We start from the raw sequence: 24045 nt of genomic DNA on the forward strand, positions 1-24045 counted from the left end.
GTCAGTTCTCAGTAGTATCCTCATCAGTGCTCAGTATCACTGCTCATTGTCTTGTGCTGCATTGTTGTGCTCAGCATACTACAGTACATTACTAATAGTCCAGTGCTGCATCTTGCTGCTCAGTGTCAGTTCTAGTATCCTCATCAGTGCTCACTATCACTGCTCATTGCATTGTGGTGTTCTGTATACTACAGTAACATAGTAATATAGTAACATATAGTAACATAGTTTTTGAGGTTGAATAGAGGCAAATTGCCCATCGTGTTCAACCTGTTTTAAGTTGTGATGATTCTACATACTTGCTTAATAATGTATTATGACTAGTTAGCTACTACAACTCATGTTACCCCCGGATTAACCATGTTGATATTTTAAGTATTATAAACTTGGATAGCTTTTTCATTCAGAAATGTATCCATTCCTTTTTTAAATCCAATTACAGAGTCCGCCATTACCACCTTCCCTGGCAGGGAATTCCACATCCTGATTGCCCTAACAGTGAAGATCATAGTATCTAACCTGGCAGGTAAGTAGGAGTTGGGCCAGAGCTGTGGAGGATTGCTGCTCGGGCACCCCCTGTGAAGTGAAGGAGATCCAACTGAGGCAGCACAAGGGAACTCTCGAAAGAAGAACAAGGCTAGAGGAAGATCTGAGACAAAGAAATCTGACTTTTACCAGAGCTGACCAGAGGAAAGCACAAACACAGTCCCCCACTACCACAAATAATGCAGTCGAGTTTCCCACATTTTGGAAATCACAGGGGTCAGCATACCCAGAATGCAATGAATGAACCTCACCCTGGGAGAACAATCTTCATGACCATGGTATCGCCTATGCAAAATAAGTATGATTTGGGATAGGGCTGGGGAGGGCCGCTGCTCAAGCACATCTCTGTCAAGTATAGGAGATTCAACTGAGGCAGCACAAGGGAACTCTCATCTGGGGACAACAACTGCAGGGAGAACACATATTTTCAGATGAACATGGGAGGGCAGAAGGCTGCCTAATACTGAAGCACCCCCAAACAACAAACCAAATGCAACAACTAGTACAAGCATTCCTGGGGGAAGTTCTGCAGAAGACGGATTTGCATACGGTGATGTCATCCAAGCAGTGGGCCAAAGTTGGCTGGAACCCTCATCTGCATATGAAAAGAGAAAAGGGGCATGCAGGGCATGGCGGCCTTTTGCGGCGCTTGGATGACCCTTAGTTCGCATTAAACACCCCCACCCTCCTTCGGTGTGGGGCTCATGTTGACAATGCCCCAGCCCCTGAAGCATTCAAGCTGATTTCTTACAGCAGCTTGGCACTGTAACAGCTCCAGAGCTGCTCTGTAAGGCAAGTAAAAGGGTGTGTAGTTTGCATTGTGCATTGGAAGGCACAAAGTAAGCAGACAGGAGGAGAAGTCAGGATAGTGCACAAGGGTATAAAAGGGAGGGGCTCAAGAAAAAAGAAGTGGAAACAGACAGCAAACTAGGCTGGAGAGAGACCTGAGACAAAGAGATGTGAATTATATGAGAGCCGACCAGGGGAAACACAAATTATGCAGTCAAGTTTCCCACATTTGGGGAAATCGCAGGGGCAGCACACCCAGAGTGCAATGGGTGAGCCTTGCCCTGGAAGAAGCACCTTCATGATCATAGTATCTCACCTGGCAGGTAAGTAGGAGTTGGGCTTGAGCTGGGGAGGGTCGCTGCTCGGGCACCGCCCTGTCAACTGAAGGAGATCCAACTGAACAGCACAAGGGAACTCTCGAAAGAAGAACAAGGCTAGAGGAAGATCTGAAACAAAAAGAAATCTGACTTTTACCAGAGCTGACCAGAGGAAAACACAAACACAGTCCCCCACTACCACAAATAATGCAGTCGAGTTACCCACATTTGGGGAAATCACAGGGGTCAGCATACCCAAAATGCAATGAATGAACCTCACCCTGGGAGAACAATCTTCATGACCATGGTATCTCCTATGCAAAATAAGTATGATTTGGGATAGGGCTGGGGAGGGCCGCTGCTCAGGCACATCTCTGTCAAGTAAAGGAGATTCAACTGAGGCAGCACAAGGGAACTCTCATCTGGGGACAACAACTGCAGGGAGAACACATATTTTCAGATGAACATGGGAGGGCAGAAGGCTGCCTAATACTGAAGCACCCCCAAACAACAAACCAAATGCAACAACTAGTGCAAGCATTCCGGGGGGAAGGCCTGCAGCAGATGGATTTGCATATGGTGATGTCATCCAAGCAGTGGGTCAAAGTTGGCTTCAATCCTCATCTGCATATGAAAAGAGAAAAGGGGCGTGCAGGGCATGGCGGCCTTTTGCGGCGCTTGGATGACCCCTAGTTCGCATTAAACACCTCCACCCTCCTTTGGTGTGGGGCTCATGTTGACAATGCCCCAGCCTCTGAAGCATTCAAGCTTATTTCTTACAGCAGCTTGGCACTGAAACAGCTCCAGAGCTGCTCTGTAAGGCAAGTAAAAGGGTGTGGGCCCTGCAGCACTACCTGTAGTTTGCATTGTGCATTGGAAGGCACAAAGTAAGCAGACAGGAGGAGAAGTCAGGATAGTGCACAAGGGTATAAAAGGGAGGGGCTCAAGAAAAAAGAAGTGGAAACAGACAGCAAACTAGGCTGGAGAGAGACCTGAGACAAAGAGATCTGAATTATACGAGAGCTGACCAGGGGAAACACAAATTCTGCAGTCAAGTTTCCCACATTTGGGGAAATCGCAGGGGCAGCACACCCAGAGTACAATGGGTGAGCCTTGCCCTGGGAGAAGCACCTTCATGATCATAGTATCTCACCTGGCAGGTAAGTAGGAGTTGGGCTAGAGCTGGGGAGGGTCGCTGCTCGGGCACCCCCTGTCAAGTGAAGGAGATCCAACTGAGGCAGCACAAGGGAACTCTCGAAAGAAGAACAAGGCTAGAGGAAGATCTGAGACAAAGAAATCTGACTTTTACCAGAGCTGACCAGAGGAAAACACAAACACAGTCCCCCACTACAACAAATAATGCAGTCGAGTTTCCCACATTTGGGGAAATCACAGGGGTCAGCATACCCAGAATGCAATGAATGAACCTCACCCTGGGAGAACAATCTTCATGACCATGGTATCTCCTATGCAAAATAAGTATGATTTGGGATAGGGCTGGGGAGGGCCGCTGCTCAGGCACATCTCTGTCAAGTAAAGGAGATTCAACTGAGGCAGCACAAGGGAACTCTCATCTGGGGACAACAACTGCAGGGAGAACACATATTTTCAGATGAACATGGGAGGGCAGAAGGCTGCCTAATACTGAAGCACCCCCAAACAACAAACCAAATGCAACAACTAGTAAAAGCATTCCTGGGAGAAGGTCTGCAGAAGACGGATTTGCATACGGTGATGTCATCCAAGCAGTGGGCCAAAGTTGGCTGGAACCCTCATCTGCATATGAAAAGAGAAAAGGGTTATGCAGGGCATGGCGGCCTTTTGCGGTGCTTGGATGACCCCTAGTTCGCATTAAACACCTCCATTCTCCTTCGGTGTGGGGCTCATGTTGGCTATGCCCCAGCCCCTGAAGTATTCAAGCTGATTTCTTGCAGCAGCTGGGCACTGTAACAGCTCCAGAGCTGCTCTGTAAGGCAAGTAAAAGGGTGTGGGCCCTGCAGCACTACCTGTAGTTCGCATTGTGCGTTGGAAGGCACAAAGTAAGCAGACAGGAGAAGTCAGGAGAGTGCACAAGGGCATAGAAGGCAGGGGCTCAAGAAAAGAGAAGTGGAAACAGACAGCAAACTAGGCTGGAGAGAGACCTGAGACAAAGAGATCTGAATTATACGAGTAGCCAACTAGAGGAAACACAAATTATGCAGTCAAGTGTCCCACATTTGGGGAAATCGTAGGAGCAGCACACCCAGAGTGCAATGGGTGAGCCTTGCCCTGGGAGAAGCACCTTCCTGATCATAGTATCTCACCTGGCAGGTAAGTAGGAGTTGGGCTAGAGCTGGGGAGGGTCGCTGCTCGGGCACCCCCCTGTCAAGTGAAGGAGATCCAACAGAGGCAGCACAAGGAAACTCTCGAAAAAAGAACAAGGCTAGAGGAAGATCTGAGACAAAGAAATCTGTATTTTACCAGAGCTGACCAGAGGAAAGCACAAACACAGTCCCCCACTACCACAAATAATGCAGTCGAGTTTCCCAATTTGGGGAAATCACAGGGGTCAGCATACCCAGAATGCAATGAATGAACCTCACCCTGGGAGAACAATCTTCATGACCATGGTATCTCCTATGCAAAATAAGTATGATTTGGGATAGGGCTGGGGAGGGCCGCTGCTCAGGCACATCTCTGTCAAGTAAAGGAGATTCAACTGAGGCAGCACAAGGGAACTCTCATCTGGGGACAACAACTGCAGGGAGAACACATATTTTCAGATGAACATGGGAGGGCAGAAGGCTGCCTAATACTGAAGCACCCCCAAACAACAAACCAAATGTAACAACTAGTGCAAGCAACAAAATTTTAAAGCCTCCTGTTAGTGCTTCATCTACACGTTATAGCCCTGAATTTTCCAATGCCTATCTCTTTGCAAAAGAGAGATATCGGCAAGGAAAAACTGTATTGTACCTTTGCATTTTTCTCCCAAACAAAAGACACTAGAATGAAAATTTTAAAGCCTCCTGTTAGTGCTTCATCTACACGTTATAGCCCTGAATTTTCCAATGCCTATCTCTTTGCAAAAGAGAGATATCGGCAAGGAAAAGCTGTATTGTACCTTTGCATTTTTCTCCCAAACGAAGGACACTAGAATGAAAATTTAAAAGCCTCCTGTTTAGTGCTTCATCTACACGGTATAGCCCTGAATTTTCCAATGCCTAGCTCTTTGCAAAAGAGAGATATTGGCAAGGAAAAGCTGTATTGTACCTTTGCATTTTTCTCCCAAACGAAGGACACTAGAATGAAAATTTTAAAGCCTCCTGTTAGTGCTTCATCTACACGTTATAGCCCTGAATTTTCCAATGCCTATCTCTTTGCAAAAGAGAGATATCGGCAAGGAAAAACTGTATTGTACCTTTGCATTTTTCTCCCAAACGAAAGACACTAGAATGAAAATTTTAAAGCCTCCTGTTAGTGCTTCATCTACACGTTATAGCCCTGAATTTTCCAATGCCTAGCTCTTTGCAAAAGAGAGATATTGGCAAGGAAAAGCTGTATTGTACCTTTGCATTTTTCTCCCAAACTAAAGACACTAGAATGAAAATTTTAAAGCCTACTGTTAGTGCTTCATCTACACGTTATAGCCCTGAATTTTCCAATGCCTAGCTCTTTGCAAAAGAGAGATATCGGCAAGGAAAAGCTGTATTGTACCTTTGCATTTTTCTCCCAAACGAAAGACACTAGAATGAAAATTTTAAAGCCTCCTGTTAGTGCTTCATCTACACGTTATAGCCCTGAATTTTCCAATGCCTATTTCTTTGCAAAAGAGAGATATCGGCAAGGAAAAGCTTTATTGTACCTTTGCATTTTTCTCCCAAACGAAGGACACTAGAATGAAAATTTTAAAGCCTCCTATTAGTGCTTCATCTACACGTTATAGCCCTGAATTTTCCAATGCCTATTTCTTTGCAAAAGAGAGATATCGGCAAGGAAAAGCTGTATTGTACCTTTGCATTTTTCTCCCAAACGAAGGACACTAGAATGAAAATTTTAAAGCCTCCTGTTAGTGCTTCATCTACACGTTATAGCCCAGAATTTTCCAATGCCTATCTCTTTGCAAAAGAGAGATATCGGCAAGGAAAAGCTGTATTGTACCTTTGCATTTTTCTCCCAAACGAAAGACACTAGAATGAAAATTTTAAAGCCTCCTGTTAGTGCTTCATCTACACGTTATAGCCCTGAATTTTCCAATGCCTATCTCTTTGCAAAAGAGAGATATCGGCAAGGAAAAGCTGTATTGTACCTTTGCATTTTTCTACCAAACGAAGGACACTAGAATGAAAATTTAAAAGCCTCCTGTTAGTGCTTCATCTACACGGTATAGCCCTGAATTTTCCAATGCCTAGCTCTTTGCAAAAGAGAGATATTGGCAAGGAAAAGCTGTATTGTACCTTTGCATTTTTCTCCCAAACGAAGGACACTAGAATGAAAATTTTAAAGCCTCCTGTTAGTGCTTCATCTACACGTTATAGCCCTGCATTTTCCAATGCCTATCTCTTTGCAAAAGAGAGATATCGGCAAGGAAAAGCAGCATTGTACCTTTGCATTTTTCTCCCAAACGAAAGACACTAGAATGAAAATTGTAAAGCCTCCTGTTAGTGCTTCATCTACACGTTATAGCCCTGCATTTTCCAATGCCTAGCTCTTTGCAAAAGAGAGATATTGGCAAGGAAAAGCTGTATTGTACCTTTGCATTTTTCTCCCAAACGAAAGACACTAGAATGAAAATTTTAAAGCCTCCTGTTAGTGCTTCATCTACACGTTATAGCCCTGAATTTTCCAATGCTTATCTCTTTGCAAAAGAGAGATATCGGCAAGGAAAAGCAGCATTGTACTTTTGCATTTTTCTCCCAAACCAAAGACACTAGAATGAAAATTTTAAAGCCTCCTGTTAGTGCTTCATCTACACGTTATAGCCCTGAATTTTCCAATGCCTAGCTCTTTGCAAAAGAGAGATATTGGCAAGGAAAAGCTGTATTGTACCTTTGCATTTTTCTCCCAAACGAAGGACACTAGAATGAAAATTTTAAAGCCTCCTATTAGTGCTTCATCTACACGTTATAGCCCTGAATTTTCCAATGCCTATCTCTTTGCAAAAGAGAGATATCGGCAAGGAAAAGCTGTATTGTACCTTTGCAGTTTTCTCCCAAACGAAAGACACTAGAATGAAAATTTTAAAGCCTCCTGTTAGTGCTTCATCTACACGTTATAGCCCTGAATTTTCCAATGCCTATCTCTTTGCAAAAGAGAGATATCGGCAAGGAAAAACTGTATTGTACCTTTGCATTTTTCTCCCAAACGAAAGACACTAGAATGAAAATTTTAAAGCCTCCTGTTAGTGCTTCATCTACACGTTATAGCCCTGAATTTTCCAATGCTTATCTCTTTGCAAAAGAGAGATATCGGCAAGGAAAAGCAGCATTGTACTTTTGCATTTTTCTCCCAAACGAAAGACACTAGAATGAAAATTTTAAAGCCTCCTGTTAGTGCTTCATCTACACGTTATAGCCCTGAATTTTCCAATGCCTAGCTCTTTGCAAAAGAAAGATATTGGCAAGGAAAAGCTGTATTGTACCTTTGCATTTTTCTCCCAAACGAAGGACACTAGATTGAAAATTTTAAAGCCTCCTATTAGTGCTTCATCTACACGTTATAGCCCTGAATTTTCCAATGCCTAGCTCTTTGCAAAAGAGAGATATCGGCAAGGAAAAGCTGTATTGTACCTTTGCAGTTTTCTCCCAAACGAAAGACACTAGAATGAAAATTTTAAAGCCTCCTGTTAGTGCTTCATCTACACGTTATAGCCCTGAATTTTCCAATGCCTATCTCTTTGCAAAAGAGAGATATCGGCAAGGAAAAACTGTATTGTACCTTTGCATTTTTCTCCCAAACAAAAGACACTAGAATGAAAATTTTAAAGCCTCCTGTTAGTGCTTCATCTACACGTTATAGCCCTGAATTTTCCAATGCCTATCTCTTTGCATAAGAGAGATATCGGCAAGGAAAAGCTGTATTGTACCTTTGCATTTTTCTCCCAAACGAAGGACACTAGAATGAAAATTTAAAAGCCTCCTGTTTAGTGCTTCATCTACACGGTATAGCCCTGAATTTTCCAATGCCTAGCTCTTTGCAAAAGAGAGATATCGGCAAGGAAAAGCTGTATTGTACCTTTGGATTTTTCTCCCAAACGAAGGACACTAGAATGAAAATTTTAAAGCCTCCTGTTAGTGCTTCATCTACACGTTATAGCCCTGAATTTTCCAATGCCTATCTCTTTGCAAAAGAGAGATATCGGCAAGGAAAAACTGTATTGTACCTTTGCATTTTTCTCCCAAACGAAAGACACTAGAATGAAAATTTTAAAGCCTCCTGTTAGTGCTTCATCTACACGTTATAGCCCTGAATTTTCCAATGCCTAGCTCTTTGCAAAAGAGAGATATTGGCAAGGAAAAGCTGTATTGTACCTTTGCATTTTTCTCCCAAACTAAAGACACTAGAATGAAAATTTTAAAGCCTACTGTTAGTGCTTCATCTACACGTTATAGCCCTGAATTTTCCAATGCCTAGCTCTTTGCAAAAGAGAGATATATCGGCAAGGAAAAGCTGTATTGTACCTTTGCATTTTTCTCCCAAACGAAAGACACTAGAATGAAAATTTTAAAGCCTCCTGTTAGTGCTTCATCTACACGTTATAGCCCTGAATTTTCCAATGCCTATTTCTTTGCAAAAGAGAGATATCGGCAAGGAAAAGCTTTATTGTACCTTTGCATTTTTCTCCCAAACGAAGGACACTAGAATGAAAATTTTAAAGCCTCCTATTAGTGCTTCATCTACACGTTATAGCCCTGAATTTTCCAATGCCTATTTCTTTGCAAAAGAGAGATATCGGCAAGGAAAAGCTGTATTGTACCTTTGCATTTTTCTCCCAAACGAAGGACACTAGAATGAAAATTTTAAAGCCTCCTGTTAGTGCTTCATCTACACGTTATAGCCCAGAATTTTCCAATGCCTATCTCTTTGCAAAAGAGAGATATCGGCAAGGAAAAGCTGTATTGTACCTTTGCATTTTTCTCCCAAACGAAAGACACTAGAATGAAAATTTTAAAGCCTCCTGTTAGTGCTTCATCTACACGTTATAGCCCTGAATTTTCCAATGCCTATCTCTTTGCAAAAGAGAGATATCGGCAAGGAAAAGCTGTATTGTACCTTTGCATTTTTCTACCAAACGAAGGACACTAGAATGAAAATTTAAAAGCCTCCTGTTAGTGCTTCATCTACACGGTATAGCCCTGAATTTTCCAATGCCTAGCTCTTTGCAAAAGAGAGATATTGGCAAGGAAAAGCTGTATTGTACTTTTGCATTTTTCTCCCAAACGAAGGACACTAGAATGAAAATTTTAAAGCCTCCTGTTAGTGCTTCATCTACACGTTATAGCCCTGCATTTTCCAATGCCTATCTCTTTGCAAAAGAGAGATATCGGCAAGGAAAAGCAGCATAGTACCTTTGCATTTTTCTCCCAAACGAAAGACACTAGAATGAAAATTGTAAGCCTCCTGTTAGTGCTTCATCTACACGTTATAGCCCTGCATTTTCCAATGCCTAGCTCTTTGCAAAAGAGAGATATTGGCAAGGAAAAGCTGTATTGTACCTTTGCATTTTTCTCCCAAACGAAAGACACTAGAATAAAAATTTTAAAGCCTCCTGTTAGTGCTTCATCTACACGTTATAGCCCTGAATTTTCCAATGCTTATCTCTTTGCAAAAGAGAGATATCGGCAAGGAAAAGCAGCATTGTACTTTTGCATTTTTTTCCCAAACGAAAGACACTAGAATGAAAATTTTAAAGCCTCCTGTTAGTGCTTCATCTACACGTTATAGCCCTGAATTTTCCAATGCCTATCTCTTTGCAAAAGAGAGATATTGGCAAGGAAAAGCTGTATTGTACCTTTGCATTTTTCTCCCAAACGAAGGACACTAGAATGAAAATTTTAAAGCCTCCTATTAGTGCTTCATCTACACGTTATAGCCCTGAATTTTCCAATGCCTATTTCTTTGCAAAAGAGAGATATCGGCAAGGAAAAGCTGTATTGTACCTTTGCATTTTTCTCCCAAACGAAGGACACTAGAATGAAAATTTTAAAGCCTCCTATTAGTGCTTCATCTACACGTTATAGCCCTGAATTTTCCAATGCCTATCTCTTTGCAAAAGAGAGATATCGGCAAGGAAAAGCTGTATTGTACCTTTGCAGTTTTCTCCCAAACGAAAGACACTAGAATGAAAATTTTAAAGCCTCCTGTTAGTGCTTCATCTACACGTTATAGCCCTGAATTTTCCAATGCCTATCTCTTTGCAAAAGAGAGATATCGGCAAGGAAAAACTGTATTGTACCTTTGCATTTTTCTCCCAAACGAAAGACACTAGAATGAAAATTTTAAAGCCTCCTGTTAGTGCTTCATCTACACGTTATAGCCCTGAATTTTCCAATGCTTATCTCTTTGCAAAAGAGAGATATCGGCAAGGAAAAGCAGCATTGTACTTTTGCATTTTTCTCCCAAACGAAAGACACTAGAATGAAAATTTTAAAGCCTCCTGTTAGTGCTTCATCTACACGTTATAGCCCTGAATTTTCCAATGCCTAGCTCTTTGCAAAAGAAAGATATTGGCAAGGAAAAGCTGTATTGTACCTTTGCATTTTTCTCCCAAACGAAGGACACTAGATTGAAAATTTTAAAGCCTCCTATTAGTGCTTCATCTACACGTTATAGCCCTGAATTTTCCAATGCCTAGCTCTTTGCAAAAGAGAGATATCGGCAAGGAAAAGCTGTATTGTACCTTTGCAGTTTTCTCCCAAACGAAAGACACTAGAATGAAAATTTTAAAGCCTCCTGTTAGTGCTTCATCTACACGTTATAGCCCTGAATTTTCCAATGCCTATCTCTTTGCAAAAGAGAGATATCGGCAAGGAAAAACTGTATTGTACCTTTGCATTTTTCTCCCAAACAAAAGACACTAGAATGAAAATTTTAAAGCCTCCTGTTAGTGCTTCATCTACACGTTATAGCCCTGAATTTTCCAATGCCTATCTCTTTGCAAAAGAGAGATATCGGCAAGGAAAAGCTGTATTGTACCTTTGCATTTTTCTCCCAAACGAAGGACACTAGAATGAAAATTTAAAAGCCTCCTGTTTAGTGCTTCATCTACACGGTATAGCCCTGAATTTTCCAATGCCTAGCTCTTTGCAAAAGAGAGATATTGGCAAGGAAAAGCTGTATTGTACCTTTGCATTTTTCTCCCAAACGAAGGACACTAGAATGAAAATTTTAAAGCCTCCTGTTAGTGCTTCATCTACACGTTATAGCCCTGAATTTTCCAATGCCTATCTCTTTGCAAAAGAGAGATATCGGCAAGGAAAAACTGTATTGTACCTTTGCATTTTTCTCCCAAACGAAAGACACTAGAATGAAAATTTTAAAGCCTCCTGTTAGTGCTTCATCTACACGTTATAGCCCTGAATTTTCCAATGCCTAGCTCTTTGCAAAAGAGAGATATTGGCAAGGAAAAGCTGTATTGTACCTTTGCATTTTTCTCCCAAACTAAAGACACTAGAATGAAAATTTTAAAGCCTACTGTTAGTGCTTCATCTACACGTTATAGCCCTGAATTTTCCAATGCCTAGCTCTTTGCAAAAGAGAGATATCGGCAAGGAAAAGCTGTATTGTACCTTTGCATTTTTCTCCCAAACGAAAGACACTAGAATGAAAATTTTAAAGCCTCCTGTTAGTGCTTCATCTACACGTTATAGCCCTGAATTTTCCAATGCCTATTTCTTTGCAAAAGAGAGATATCGGCAAGGAAAAGCTTTATTGTACCTTTGCATTTTTCTCCCAAACGAAGGACACTAGAATGAAAATTTTAAAGCCTCCTGTTAGTGCTTCATCTACACGTTATAGCCCTGAATTTTCCAATGCCTATCTCTTTGCAAAAGAGAGATATCGGCAAGGAAAAGCTGTATTGTACCTTTGCATTTTTCTACCAAACGAAGGACACTAGAATGAAAATTTAAAAGCCTCCTGTTAGTGCTTCATCTACACGGTATAGCCCTGAATTTTCCAATGCCTAGCTCTTTGCAAAAGAGAGATATTGGCAAGGAAAAGCTGTATTGTACTTTTGCATTTTTCTCCCAAACGAAGGACACTAGAATGAAAATTTTAAAGCCTCCTGTTAGTGCTTCATCTACGCGTTATAGCCCTGCATTTTCCAATGCCTATCTCTTTGCAAAAGAGAGATATCGGCAAGGAAAAGCAGCATTGTACCTTTGCATTTTTCTCCCAAACGAAAGACACTAGAATGAAAATTGTAAAGCCTCCTGTTAGTGCTTCATCTACACGTTATAGCCCTGCATTTTCCAATGCCTAGCTCTTTGCAAAAGAGAGATATTGGCAAGGAAAAGCTGTATTGTACCTTTGCATTTTTCTCCCAAACGAAAGACACTAGAATGAAAATTTTAAAGCCTCCTGTTAGTGCTTCATCTACACGTTATAGCCCTGAATTTTCCAATGCTTATCTCTTTGCAAAAGAGAGATATCGGCAAGGAAAAGCAGCATTGTACTTTTGCATTTTTTTCCCAAACGAAAGACACTAGAATGAAAATTTTAAAGCCTCCTGTTAGTGCTTCATCTACACGTTATAGCCCTGAATTTTCCAATGCCTAGCTCTTTGCAAAAGAGAGATATTGGCAAGGAAAAGCTGTATTGTACCTTTGCATTTTTCTCCCAAACGAAGGACACTAGATTGAAAATTTTTAAGCCTCCTATTAGTGCTTCATCTACACGTTATAGCCCTGAATTTTCCAATGCCTAGCTCTTTGCAAAAGAGAGATATCGGCAAGGAAAAGCGGTATTGTACCTTTGCATTTTTCTCCCAAACGAAAGACACTAGAATGAAAATTTTAAAGCCTCCTGTTAGTGCTTCATCTACACGTTATAGCCCTGAATTTTCCAATGCTTATCTCTTTGCAAAAGAGAGATATCGGCAAGGAAAAGCAGCATTGTACTTTTGCATTTTTTTCCCAAACGAAAGACACTAGAATGAAAATTTTAAAGCCTCCTGTTAGTGCTTCATCTACACGTTATAGCCCTGAATTTTCCAATGCCTAGCTCTTTGCAAAAGAGAGATATTGGCAAGGAAAAGCTGTATTGTACCTTTGCATTTTTCTCCCAAACGAAGGACACTAGAATAAAAATTTTAAAGCCTCCTATTAGTGCTTCATCTACACGTTATAGCCCTGAATTTTCCAATGCCTATTTCTTTGCAAAAGAGAGATATCGGCAAGGAAAAGCTGTATTGTACCTTTGCATTTTTCTCCCAAACGAAGGACACTAGAATGAAAATTTTAAAGCCTCCTATTAGTGCTTCATCTACACGTTATAGCCCTGAATTTTCCAATGCCTATCTCTTTGCAAAAGAGAGATATCGGCAAGGAAAAGCTGTATTGTACCTTTGCAGTTTTCTCCCAAACGAAAGACACTAGAATGAAAATTTTAAAGCCTCCTGTTAGTGCTTCATCTACACGTTATAGCCCTGAATTTTCCAATGCCTATCTCTTTGCAAAAGAGAGATATCGGCAAGGAAAAACTGTATTGTACCTTTGCATTTTTCTCCCAAACGAAAGACACTAGAATGAACATTTTAAAGCCTCCTGTTAGTGCTTCATCTACACGTTATAGCCCTGAATTTTCCAATGCTTATCTCTTTGCAAAAGAGAGATATCGGCAAGGAAAAGCAGCATTGTACTTTTGCATTTTTCTCCCAAACGAAAGACACTAGAATGAAAATTTTAAAGCCTCCTGTTAGTGCTTCATCTACACGTTATAGCCCTGAATTTTCCAATGCCTAGCTCTTTGCAAAAGAAAGATATTGGCAAGGAAAAGCTGTATTGTACCTTTGCATTTTTCTCCCAAACGAAGGACACTAGATTGAAAATTTTAAAGCCTCCTATTAGTGCTTCATCTACACGTTATAGCCCTGAATTTTCCAATGCCTAGCTCTTTGCAAAAGAGAGATATCGGCAAGGAAAAGCTGTATTGTACCTTTGCAGTTTTCTCCCAAACGAAAGACACTAGAATGAAAATTTTAAAGCCTCCTGTTAGTGCTTCATCTACACGTTATAGCCCTGAATTTTCCAATGCCTATCTCTTTGCAAAAGAGAGATATCGGCAAGGAAAAACTGTATTGTACCTTTGCATTTTTCTCCCAAACAAAAGACACTAGAATGAAAATTTTAAAGCCTCCTGTTAGTGCTTCATCTACACGTTATAGCCCTGAATTTTCCAATGCCTATCTCTTTGCAAAAGAGAGATATCGGCAAGGAAAAGCTGTATTGTACCTTTGCATTTTTCTCCCAAACGAAGGACACTAGAATGAAAATTTAAAAGCCTCCTGTTTAGTGCTTCATCTACACGGTATAGCCCTGAATTTTCCAATGCCTAGCTCTTTGCAAAAGAGAGATATTGGCAAGGAAAAGCTGTATTGTACCTTTGCATTTTTCTCCCAAACGAAGGACACTAGAATGAAAATTTTAAAGCCTCCTGTTAGTGCTTCATCTACACGTTATAGCCCTGAATTTTCCAATGCCTATCTCTTTGCAAAAGAGAGATATCGGCAAGGAAAAACTGTATTGTACCTTTGCATTTTTCTCCCAAACGAAAGACACTAGAATGAAAATTTTAAAGCCTCCTGTTAGTGCTTCATCTACACGTTATAGCCCTGAATTTTCCAATGCCTAGCTCTTTGCAAAAGAGAGATATTGGCAAGGAAAAGCTGTATTGTACCTTTGCATTTTTCTCCCAAACTAAAGACACTAGAATGAAAATTTTAAAGCCTACTGTTAGTGCTTCATCTACACGTTATAGCCCTGAATTTTCCAATGCCTAGCTCTTTGCAAAAGAGAGATATCGGCAAGGAAAAGCTGTATTGTACCTTTGCATTTTTCTCCCAAACGAAAGACACTAGAATGAAAATTTTAAAGCCTCCTGTTAGTGCTTCATCTACACGTTATAGCCCTGAATTTTCCAATGCCTATTTCTTTGCAAAAGAGAGATATCGGCAAGGAAAAGCTTTATTGTACCTTTGCATTTTTCTCCCAAACGAAGGACACTAGAATGAAAATTTTAAAGCCTCCTATTAGTGCTTCATCTACACGTTATAGCCCTGAATTTTCCAATGCCTATTTCTTTGCAAAAGAGAGATATCGGCAAGGAAAAGCTGTATTGTACCTTTGCATTTTTCTCCCAAACGAAGGACACTAGAATGAAAATTTTAAAGCCTCCTGTTAGTGCTTCATCTACTCGTTATAGCCCAGAATTTTCCAATGCCTATCTCTTTGCAAAAGAGAGATATCGGCAAGGAAAAGCTGTATTGTACCTTTGCATTTTTCTCCCAAACGAAAGACACTAGAATGAAAATTTTAAAGCCTCCTGTTAGTGCTTCATCTACACGTTATAGCCCTGAATTTTCCAATGCCTATCTCTTTGCAAAAGAGAGATATCGGCAAGGAAAAGCTGTATTGTACCTTTGCATTTTTCTACCAAACGAAGGACACTAGAATGAAAATTTAAAAGCCTCCTGTTAGTGCTTCATCTACACGGTATAGCCCTGAATTTTCCAATGCCTAGCTCTTTGCAAAAGAGAGATATTGGCAAGGAAAAGCTGTATTGTACTTTTGCATTTTTCTCCCAAACGAAGGACACTAGAATGAAAATTTTAAAGCCTCCTGTTAGTGCTTCATCTACACGTTATAGCCCTGAATTTTCCAATGCCTAGCTCTTTGCAAAAGAGAGATATTGGCAAGGAAAAGCTGTATTGTACCTTTGCATTTTTCTCCCAAACGAAGGACACTAGATTGAAAATTTTTAAGCCTCCTATTAGTGCTTCATCTACACGTTATAGCCCTGAATTTTCCAATGCCTAGCTCTTTGCAAAAGAGAGATATCGGCAAGGAAAAGCGGTATTGTACCTTTGCATTTTTCTCCCAAACGAAATACAATAGAATGAAAATTTTAAAGCCTCCTGTTAGTGCTTCATCTACACGTTATAGCCCTGAATTTTCCAATGCCTATCTCTTTGCAAAAGAGAGATATCGGCAAGGAAAAGCTGTATTGTACCTTTGCATTTTTCTCCCAAACGAAGGACACTAGAATGAAAATTTTAAAGCCTCCTATTAGTGCTTCATCTACACGTTATAGCCCTGAATTTTCCAATGCCTATCTCTTTGCAAAAGAGAGCTATCGGCAAGGAAAAGCTGTATTGTACCTTTGCAGTTTTCTCCCAAACGAAGGACACTAGAATGAAAATTTTAAAGCCCCCTGTTAGTGCTTCATCTACACGTTATAGCCCTGAATTTTCCAATGCCTATCTCTTTGCAAAAGAGAGATATCGGCAAGGAAAAGCTGTATTGTACCTTTGCATTTTTCTCCCAAACGAAAGACACTAGAATGAAAATTTTAAAGCCTCCTGTTAGTGCTTCATCTACACGTTATAGCCCTGAATTTTCCAATGCCTATCTCTTTGCAAAAGAGAGATATCGGCAAGGAAAAGCTGTATTGTACCTTTGCATTTTTCTCCCAAACGAAAGACACTAGAATGAAAATTTTAAAGCCTCCTATTAGTGCTTCATCTACACGTTATAGCCCTGCATTTTCCAATGCCTAGCTCTTTGCAAAAGAGAGATATTGGCAAGGAAAAGCTGTATTGTACCTTTGCATTTTTCTCCCAAACGAAAGACACTAGAATGAAAATTTTAAAGCCTCCTGTTAGTGCTTCATCTACACGTTATAGCCCTGAATTTTCCAATGCTTATCTCTTTGCAAAAGAGAGATATTGGCAAGGAAAAGCAGCATTGTACTTTTGCATTTTTCTCCCAAACGAAAGACACTAGAATGAAAATTTTAAAGCCTCCTGTTAGTGCTTCATCTACACGTTATAGCCCTGAATTTTCCAATGCCTAGCTCTTTGCAAAAGAGAGATATTGGCAAGGAAAAGCTGTATTGTACCTTTGCATTTTTCTCCCAAACGAAGGACACTAGATTGAACATTTTAAAGCCTCCTATTAGTGCTTCATCTACACGTTATAGCCCTGAATTTTCCAATGCCTAGCTCTTTGCAAAAGAGAGATATCGGCAAGGAAAAGCGGTATTGTACCTTTGCATTTTTCTCCCAAACGAAATACACTAGAATGAAAATTTTAAAGCCTCCTGTTAGTGCTTCATCTACACGTTATAGCCCTGAATTTTCCAATGCCTATCTCTTTGCAAAAGAGAGATATCGGCAAGGAAAAGCTGTATTGTACCTTTGCATTTTTCTCCCAAACGAAGGACACTAGAATGAAAATTTTAAAGCCTCCTATTAGTGCTTCATCTACACGTTATAGCCCTGAATTTACCAATGCCTATCTCTTTGCAAAAGAGAGATATCGGCAAGGAAAAGCTGTATTGTACCTTTGCAGTTTTCTCCCAAACGAAGGACACTAGAATGAAAATTTTAAAGCCTCCTGTTAGTGCTTCATCTACACGTTATAGCCCTGAATTTTCCAATGCCTATCTCTTTGCAAAAGAGAGATATCGGCAAGGAAAAGCTGTATTGTACCTTTGCATTTTTCTCCCAAACGAAGGACACTAGAATGAAAATTTTTAAGCCTCCTGTTAGTGCTTCATCTACACGTTATAGCCCTGAATTTTCCAATGCCTAGCTCTTTGCAAAAGAGAGATATTGGCAAGGAAAAGCTGTATTGTACCTTTGCATTTTTCTCCCAAACGAAGGACACTAGATTGAACATTTTAAAGCCTCCTATTAGTGCTTCATCTACACGTTATAGCCCTGAATTTTCCAATGCCTAGCTCTTTGCAAAAGAGAGATATCGGCAAGGAAAAGCGGTATTGTACCTTTGCATTTTTCTCCCAAACGAAATACACTAGAATGAAAATTTTAAAGCCTCCTGTTAGTGCTTCATCTACACGTTATAGCCCTGAATTTTCCAATGCCTATCTCTTTGCAAAAGAGAGATATCGGCAAGGAAAAGCTGTATTGTACCTTTGCATTTTTCTCCCAAACGAAGGACACTAGAATGAAAATTTTAAAGCCTCCTATTAGTGCTTCATCTACACGTTATAGCCCTGAATTTACCAATGCCTATCTCTTTGCAAAAGAGAGATATCGGCAAGGAAAAGCTGTATTGTACCTTTGCAGTTTTCTCCCAAACGAAGGACACTAGAATGAAAATTTTAAAGCCTCCTGTTAGTGCTTCATCTACACGTTATAGCCCTGAATTTTCCAATGCCTATCTCTTTGCAAAAGAGAGATATCGGCAAGGAAAAGCTGTATTGTACCTTTGCATTTTTCTCCCAAACGAAGGACACTAGAATGAAAATTTTAAAGCCTCCTATTAGTGCTTCATCTACACGTTATAGCCCTGAATTTACCAATGCCTATCTCTTTGCAAAAGAGAGATATCGGCAAGGAAAAGCTGTATTGTACCTTTGCAGTTTTCTCCCAAACGAAGGACACTAGAATGAAAATTTTAAAGCCTCCTGTTAGTGCTTCATCTACACGTTATAGCCCTGAATTTTCCAATGCCTATCTCTTTGCAAAAGAGAGATATCGGCAAGGAAAAGCTGTATTGTACCTTTGCATTTTTCTCCCAAACGAAGGACACTAGAATGAAAATTTTTAAGCCTCCTGTTAGTGCTTCATCTACACGTTATAGCCCTGAATTTTCCAATGCCTATCTCTTTGCAAAAGAGAGATATCGGCAAGGAAAAGCTGTATTGTACCTTTGCATTTTTCTCCCAAACGAAAGACACTAGAATGAAAATTTTAAAGCCTCCTGTTAGTGCTTCATCTACACGTTATAGCCCTGAATTTTCCAATGCCTATCTCTTTGCAAAAGAGAGATATTGGCAAGGAAAAGCTGTATTGTACCTTTGCATTTTTCTCCCAAACGAAGGACACTAGAATGAAAATTTTAAAGCCTCCTGTTAGTGCTTCATCTACACGTTATAGCCCTGAATTTTCCAATGCTTATCTCTTTGCAAAAGAGAGATATTGGCAAGGAAAAGCAGCATTGTACTTTTGCATTTTTCTCCCAAACGAAAGACACTAGAATGAAAATTTTAAAGCCTCCTGTTAGTGCTTCATCTACACGTTATAGCCCTGAATTTTCCAATGCCTAGCTCTTTGCAAAAGAGAGATATTGGCAAGGAAAAGCTGTATTGTACCTTTGCATTTTTCTCCCAAACGAAGGACACTAGATTGAACATTTTAAAGCCTCCTATTAGTGCTTCATCTACACGTTATAGCCCTGAATTTTCCAATGCCTAGCTCTTTGCAAAAGAGAGATATCGGCAAGGAAAAGCGGTATTGTACCTTTGCATTTTTCTCCCAAACGAAATACACTAGAATGAAAATTTTAAAGCCTCCTGTTAGTGCTTCATCTACACGTTATAGCCCTGAATTTTCCAATGCCTATCTCTTTGCAAAAGAGAGATATCGGCAAGGAAAAGCTGTATTGTACCTTTGCATTTTTCTCCCAAACGAAGGACACTAGAATGAAAATTTTAAAGCCTCCTATTAGTGCTTCATCTACACGTTATAGCCCTGAATTTACCAATGCCTATCTCTTTGCAAAAGAGAGATATCGGCAAGGAAAAGCTGTATTGTACCTTTGCAGTTTTCTCCCAAACGAAGGACACTAGAATGAAAATTTTAAAGCCTCCTGTTAGTGCTTCATCTACACGTTATAGCCCTGAATTTTCCAATGCCTATCTCTTTGCAAAAGAGAGATATCGGCAAGGAAAAGCTGTATTGTACCTTTGCATTTTTCTCCCAAACGAAGGACACTAGAATGAAAATTTTTAAGCCTCCTGTTAGTGCTTCATCTACACGTTATAGCCCTGAATTTTCCAATGCCTATCTCTTTGCAAAAGAGAGATATCGGCAAGGAAAAGCTGTATTGTACCTTTGCATTTTTCTCCCAAACGAAAGACACTAGAATGAAAATTTTAAAGCCTCCTGTTAGTGCTTCATCTACACGTTATAGCCCTGAATTTTCCAATGCCTATCTCTTTGCAAAAGAGAGATATTGGCAAGGAAAAGCTGTATTGTACCTTTGCATTTTTCTCCCAAACGAAGGACACTAGAATGAAAATTTTAAAGCCTCCTGTTAGTGCTTCATCTACACGTTATAGCCCTGAATTTTCCAATGCTTATCTCTTTGCAAAAGAGAGATATTGGCAAGGAAAAGCAGCATTGTACTTTTGCATTTTTCTCCCAAACGAAAGACACTAGAATGAAAATTTTAAAGCCTCCTGTTAGTGCTTCATCTACACGTTATAGCCCTGAATTTTCCAATGCCTAGCTCTTTGCAAAAGAGAGATATTGGCAAGGAAAAGCTGTATTGTACCTTTGCATTTTTCTCCCAAACGAAGGACACTAGATTGAACATTTTAAAGCCTCCTATTAGTGCTTCATCTACACGTTATAGCCCTGAATTTTCCAATGCCTAGCTCTTTGCAAAAGAGAGATATCGGCAAGGAAAAGCGGTATTGTACCTTTGCATTTTTCTCCCAAACGAAATACACTAGAATGAAAATTTTAAAGCCTCCTGTTAGTGCTTCATCTACACGTTATAGCCCTGAATTTTCCAATGCCTATCTCTTTGCAAAAGAGAGATATCGGCAAGGAAAAGCTGTATTGTACCTTTGCATTTTTCTCCCAAACGAAGGACACTAGAATGAAAATTTTAAAGCCTCCTATTAGTGCTTCATCTACACGTTATAGCCCTGAATTTACCAATGCCTATCTCTTTGCAAAAGAGAGATATCGGCAAGGAAAAGCTGTATTGTACCTTTGCAGTTTTCTCCCAAACGAAGGACACTAGAATGAAAATTTTAAAGCCTCCTGTTAGTGCTTCATCTACACGTTATAGCCCTGAATTTTCCAATGCCTATCTCTTTGCAAAAGAGAGATATCGGCAAGGAAAAGCTGTATTGTACCTTTGCATTTTTCTCCCAAACGAAGGACACTAGAATGAAAATTTTTAAGCCTCCTGTTAGTGCTTCATCTACACGTTATAGCCCTGAATTTTCCAATGCCTATCTCTTTGCAAAAGAGAGATATCGGCAAGGAAAAGCTGTATTGTACCTTTGCATTTTTCTCCCAAACGAAAGACACTAGAATGAAAATTTTAAAGCCTCCTGTTAGTGCTTCATCTACACGTTATAGCCCTGAATTTTCCAATGCCTATCTCTTTGCAAAAGAGAGATATTGGCAAGGAAAAGCTGTATTGTACCTTTGCATTTTTCTCCCAAACGAAGGACACTAGAATGAAAATTTTTAAGCCTCCTGTTAGTGCTTCATCTACACGTTATAGCCCTGAATTTTCCAATGCCTATCTCTTTGCAAAAGAGAGATATCGGCAAGGAAAAGCTGTATTGTACCTTTGCATTTTTCTCCCAAACGAAAGACACTAGAATGAAAATTTTAAAGCCTCCTGTTAGTGCTTCATCTACACGTTATAGCCCTGAATTTTCCAATGCCTATCTCTTTGCAAAAGAGAGATATCGGCAAGGAAAAGCTGTATTGTACCTTTGCATTTTTCTCCCAAACTAAAGACACTAGAATGAAAATTTTACAGCCTACTGTTAGTGCTTCATCTACACGTTATAGCCCTGCATTTTCCAATGCCTATCTCTTTGCAAAAGAGAGATATCGGCAAGGAAAAGCTGCATTGTACTTTTGCATTTTTCTCCCAAACGAAAGACACTAGAATGAAAATTTTAAAGCCTCCTGTTAGTGCTTCATCTACACGTTATAGCCCTGAATTTTCCAATGCCTAGCTCTTTGCAAAAGAGAGATATTGGCAAGGAAAAGCTGTATTGTACCTTTGCATTTTTCTCCCAAACGAAAGACACTAGAATGAAAATTTTAAAGCCTCCTGTTAATGCTTCATCTACACGTTATAGCCCTGAATTTTCCAATGCCTATCTCTTTGCAAAAGAGAGATATCGGCAAGGAAAAGCTGTATTGTACCTTTGCATTTTTCTCCCAAACGAAAGACACTAGAATGAAAATTTTAAAGCCTCCTGTTAGTGCTTCATCTACACGTTATAGCCCTGAATTTTCCAATGCCTATCTCTTTGCAAAAGAGAGATATTGGCAAGGAAAAGCTGTATTGTACCTTTGCATTTTTCTCCCAAACGAAGGACACTAGAATGAAAATTTTTAAGCCTCCTGTTAGTGCTTCATCTACACGTTATAGCCCTGAATTTTCCAATGCCTATCTCTTTGCAAAAGAGAGATATCGGCAAGGAAAAGCTGTATTGTACCTTTGCATTTTTCTCCCAAACGAAAGACACTAGAATGAAAATTTTAAAGCCTCCTGTTAGTGCTTCATCTACACGTTATAGCCCTGAATTTTCCAATGCCTATCTCTTTGCAAAAGAGAGATATCGGCAAGGAAAAGCTGTATTGTACCTTTGCATTTTTCTCCCAAACTAAAGACACTAGAATGAAAATTTTAAAGCCTACTGTTAGTGCTTCATCTACACGTTATAGCCCTGCATTTTCCAATGCCTATCTCTTTGCAAAAGAGAGATATCGGCAAGGAAAAGCTGCATTGTACTTTTGCATTTTTCTCCCAAACGAAAGACACTAGAATGAAAATTTTAAAGCCTCCTGTTAGTGCTTCATCTACACGTTATAGCCCTGAATTTTCCAATGCCTAGCTCTTTGCAAAAGAGAGATATTGGCAAGGAAAAGCTGTCTTGTACCTTTGCATTTTTCTCCCAAACGAAGGACACTAGAAAGAAAATTTGAAAGCCTCCTGTTAGGCCATCATCTACACGACATAGCCCTGAATTTTCAAATGCGCAGCACTTTGCAAAAGAGAGATATTGGTAAGGAAAAGCTGTCTTGTACCATTGCATTTTTCTCCCAAACGAAGGACACTAGAATGAAAATTTTAAAGCCTCCTGTTAGTGCTTCATCTACACGTTATAGCCCTGAATTTTCCAATGCCTATCTCTTTGCAAAAGAGAGATATCGGCAAGGAAATGCTGTATTGTACCTTTGCATTTTTCTCCCAAACGAAAGACACTAGAATGAAAATGTTAAATCCTCCTGTTAGTGCTTCATCTACACGTTATAGCCCTGCATTTTCCAATGCCTATCTCTTTGCAAAAGAGAGATATCGGCAAGGAAAAGCTGCATTGTACTTTTGCATTTTTCTCCCAAACGAAAGACACTAGAATGAAAATTTTAAAGCCTCCTGTTAGTGCTTCATCTACACGTTATAGCCCTGAATTTTCCAATGCCTATCTCTTTGCAAAAGAGAGATATCGGCAAGGAAAAACTGTATTGTACCTTTGCATTTTTCTCCCAAACGAAAGACACTAGAATGAAAATTTTAAAGCCTCCTGTTAGTGCTTCAACTACACGTTATAGCCCTGAATTTTCCAATGCCTATCTCTTTGCAAAAGAGAGATATCGGCAAGGAAAAGCTGCATTGTACTTTTGCATTTTTCTCCCAAACGAAAGACACTAGAATGAAAATTTTAAAGCCTCCTTTTAGTGCTTCATCTACACGTAATAGACCTGAATTTTCCAATGCCTATCTCTTTGCAAAAGAGAGATATCGGCAAGGAAAAGCTGTATTGTACCTTTGCATTTTTCTCCCAAACGAAGGACACTAGATTGAACATTTTAAAGCCTCCTATTAGTGCTTCATCTACACGTTATAGCCCTGAATTTTCCAATGCCTAGCTCTTTGCAAAAGAGAGATATCGGCAAGGAAAAGCTGTATTGTACCTTTGCATTTTTCTCCCAAACGAAAGACACTAGAATGAAAATTTTAAAGCCTCCTGTTAGTGCTTCATCTACACGTTATAGCCCAGAATTTTCCAATGCCTATCTCTTTGCAAAAGAGAGATATCGGCAAGGAAAAGCTGTATTGTACCTTTGCATTTTTCTCCCAAACGAAGGACACTAGAATGAAAATTTTAAAGCCTCCTATTAGTGCTTCATCTACACGTTATAGCCCTGAATTTACCAATGCCTATCTCTTTGCAAAAGAGAGATATCGGCAAGGAAAAGCTGTATTGTACCTTTGCAGTTTTCTCCCAAACGAAGGACACTAGAATGAAAATTTTAAAGCCTCCTGTTAGTGCTTCATCTACACGTTATAGCCCTGAATTTTCCAATGCCTATCTCTTTGCAAAAGAGAGATATCGGCAAGGAAAAGCTGTATTGTACCTTTGCATTTTTCTCCCAAACGAAGGACACTAGAATGAAAATTTT

General features: G+C 39.9%; 5 non-coding genes and 2 pseudogenes across 5 annotated transcripts; all 7 read right to left on the minus strand.

The window, feature by feature from the left end:
- Positions 1-685: 685 nt before the first annotated feature.
- LOC135041285 (U1 spliceosomal RNA) lies at positions 686-848 on the minus strand. Its single transcript, XR_010234988.1, has one exon. It is a non-coding gene; the product is annotated as a U1 spliceosomal RNA (small nuclear RNA).
- Positions 849-1524: 676 nt separating this feature from the next.
- LOC135041207 (U1 spliceosomal RNA) lies at positions 1525-1666 on the minus strand (annotated as a pseudogene).
- Positions 1667-1819: 153 nt separating this feature from the next.
- LOC135041268 (U1 spliceosomal RNA) lies at positions 1820-1983 on the minus strand. The gene has a single exon (XR_010234971.1). It is a non-coding gene; the product is annotated as a U1 spliceosomal RNA (small nuclear RNA).
- Positions 1984-2657: 674 nt separating this feature from the next.
- Positions 2658-2820, minus strand: LOC135041213 (U1 spliceosomal RNA). Its single transcript, XR_010234922.1, has one exon. It is a non-coding gene; the product is annotated as a U1 spliceosomal RNA (small nuclear RNA).
- A 151-nt stretch (positions 2821-2971) lies between these two features.
- LOC135041269 (U1 spliceosomal RNA) lies at positions 2972-3135 on the minus strand. The gene has a single exon (XR_010234972.1). It is a non-coding gene; the product is annotated as a U1 spliceosomal RNA (small nuclear RNA).
- A 683-nt stretch (positions 3136-3818) lies between these two features.
- On the minus strand, positions 3819-3970 carry LOC135041197 (U1 spliceosomal RNA; annotated as a pseudogene).
- Positions 3971-4122: 152 nt separating this feature from the next.
- On the minus strand, positions 4123-4285 carry LOC135041211 (U1 spliceosomal RNA). Its single transcript, XR_010234920.1, has one exon. It is a non-coding gene; the product is annotated as a U1 spliceosomal RNA (small nuclear RNA).
- Positions 4286-24045: the final 19760 nt, after the last annotated feature.

This window comes from Pseudophryne corroboree, unplaced genomic scaffold, assembly GCF_028390025.1.
Source record: "Pseudophryne corroboree isolate aPseCor3 unplaced genomic scaffold, aPseCor3.hap2 scaffold_796, whole genome shotgun sequence".
Classification (NCBI taxonomy): domain Eukaryota; kingdom Metazoa; phylum Chordata; class Amphibia; order Anura; family Myobatrachidae; genus Pseudophryne; species Pseudophryne corroboree.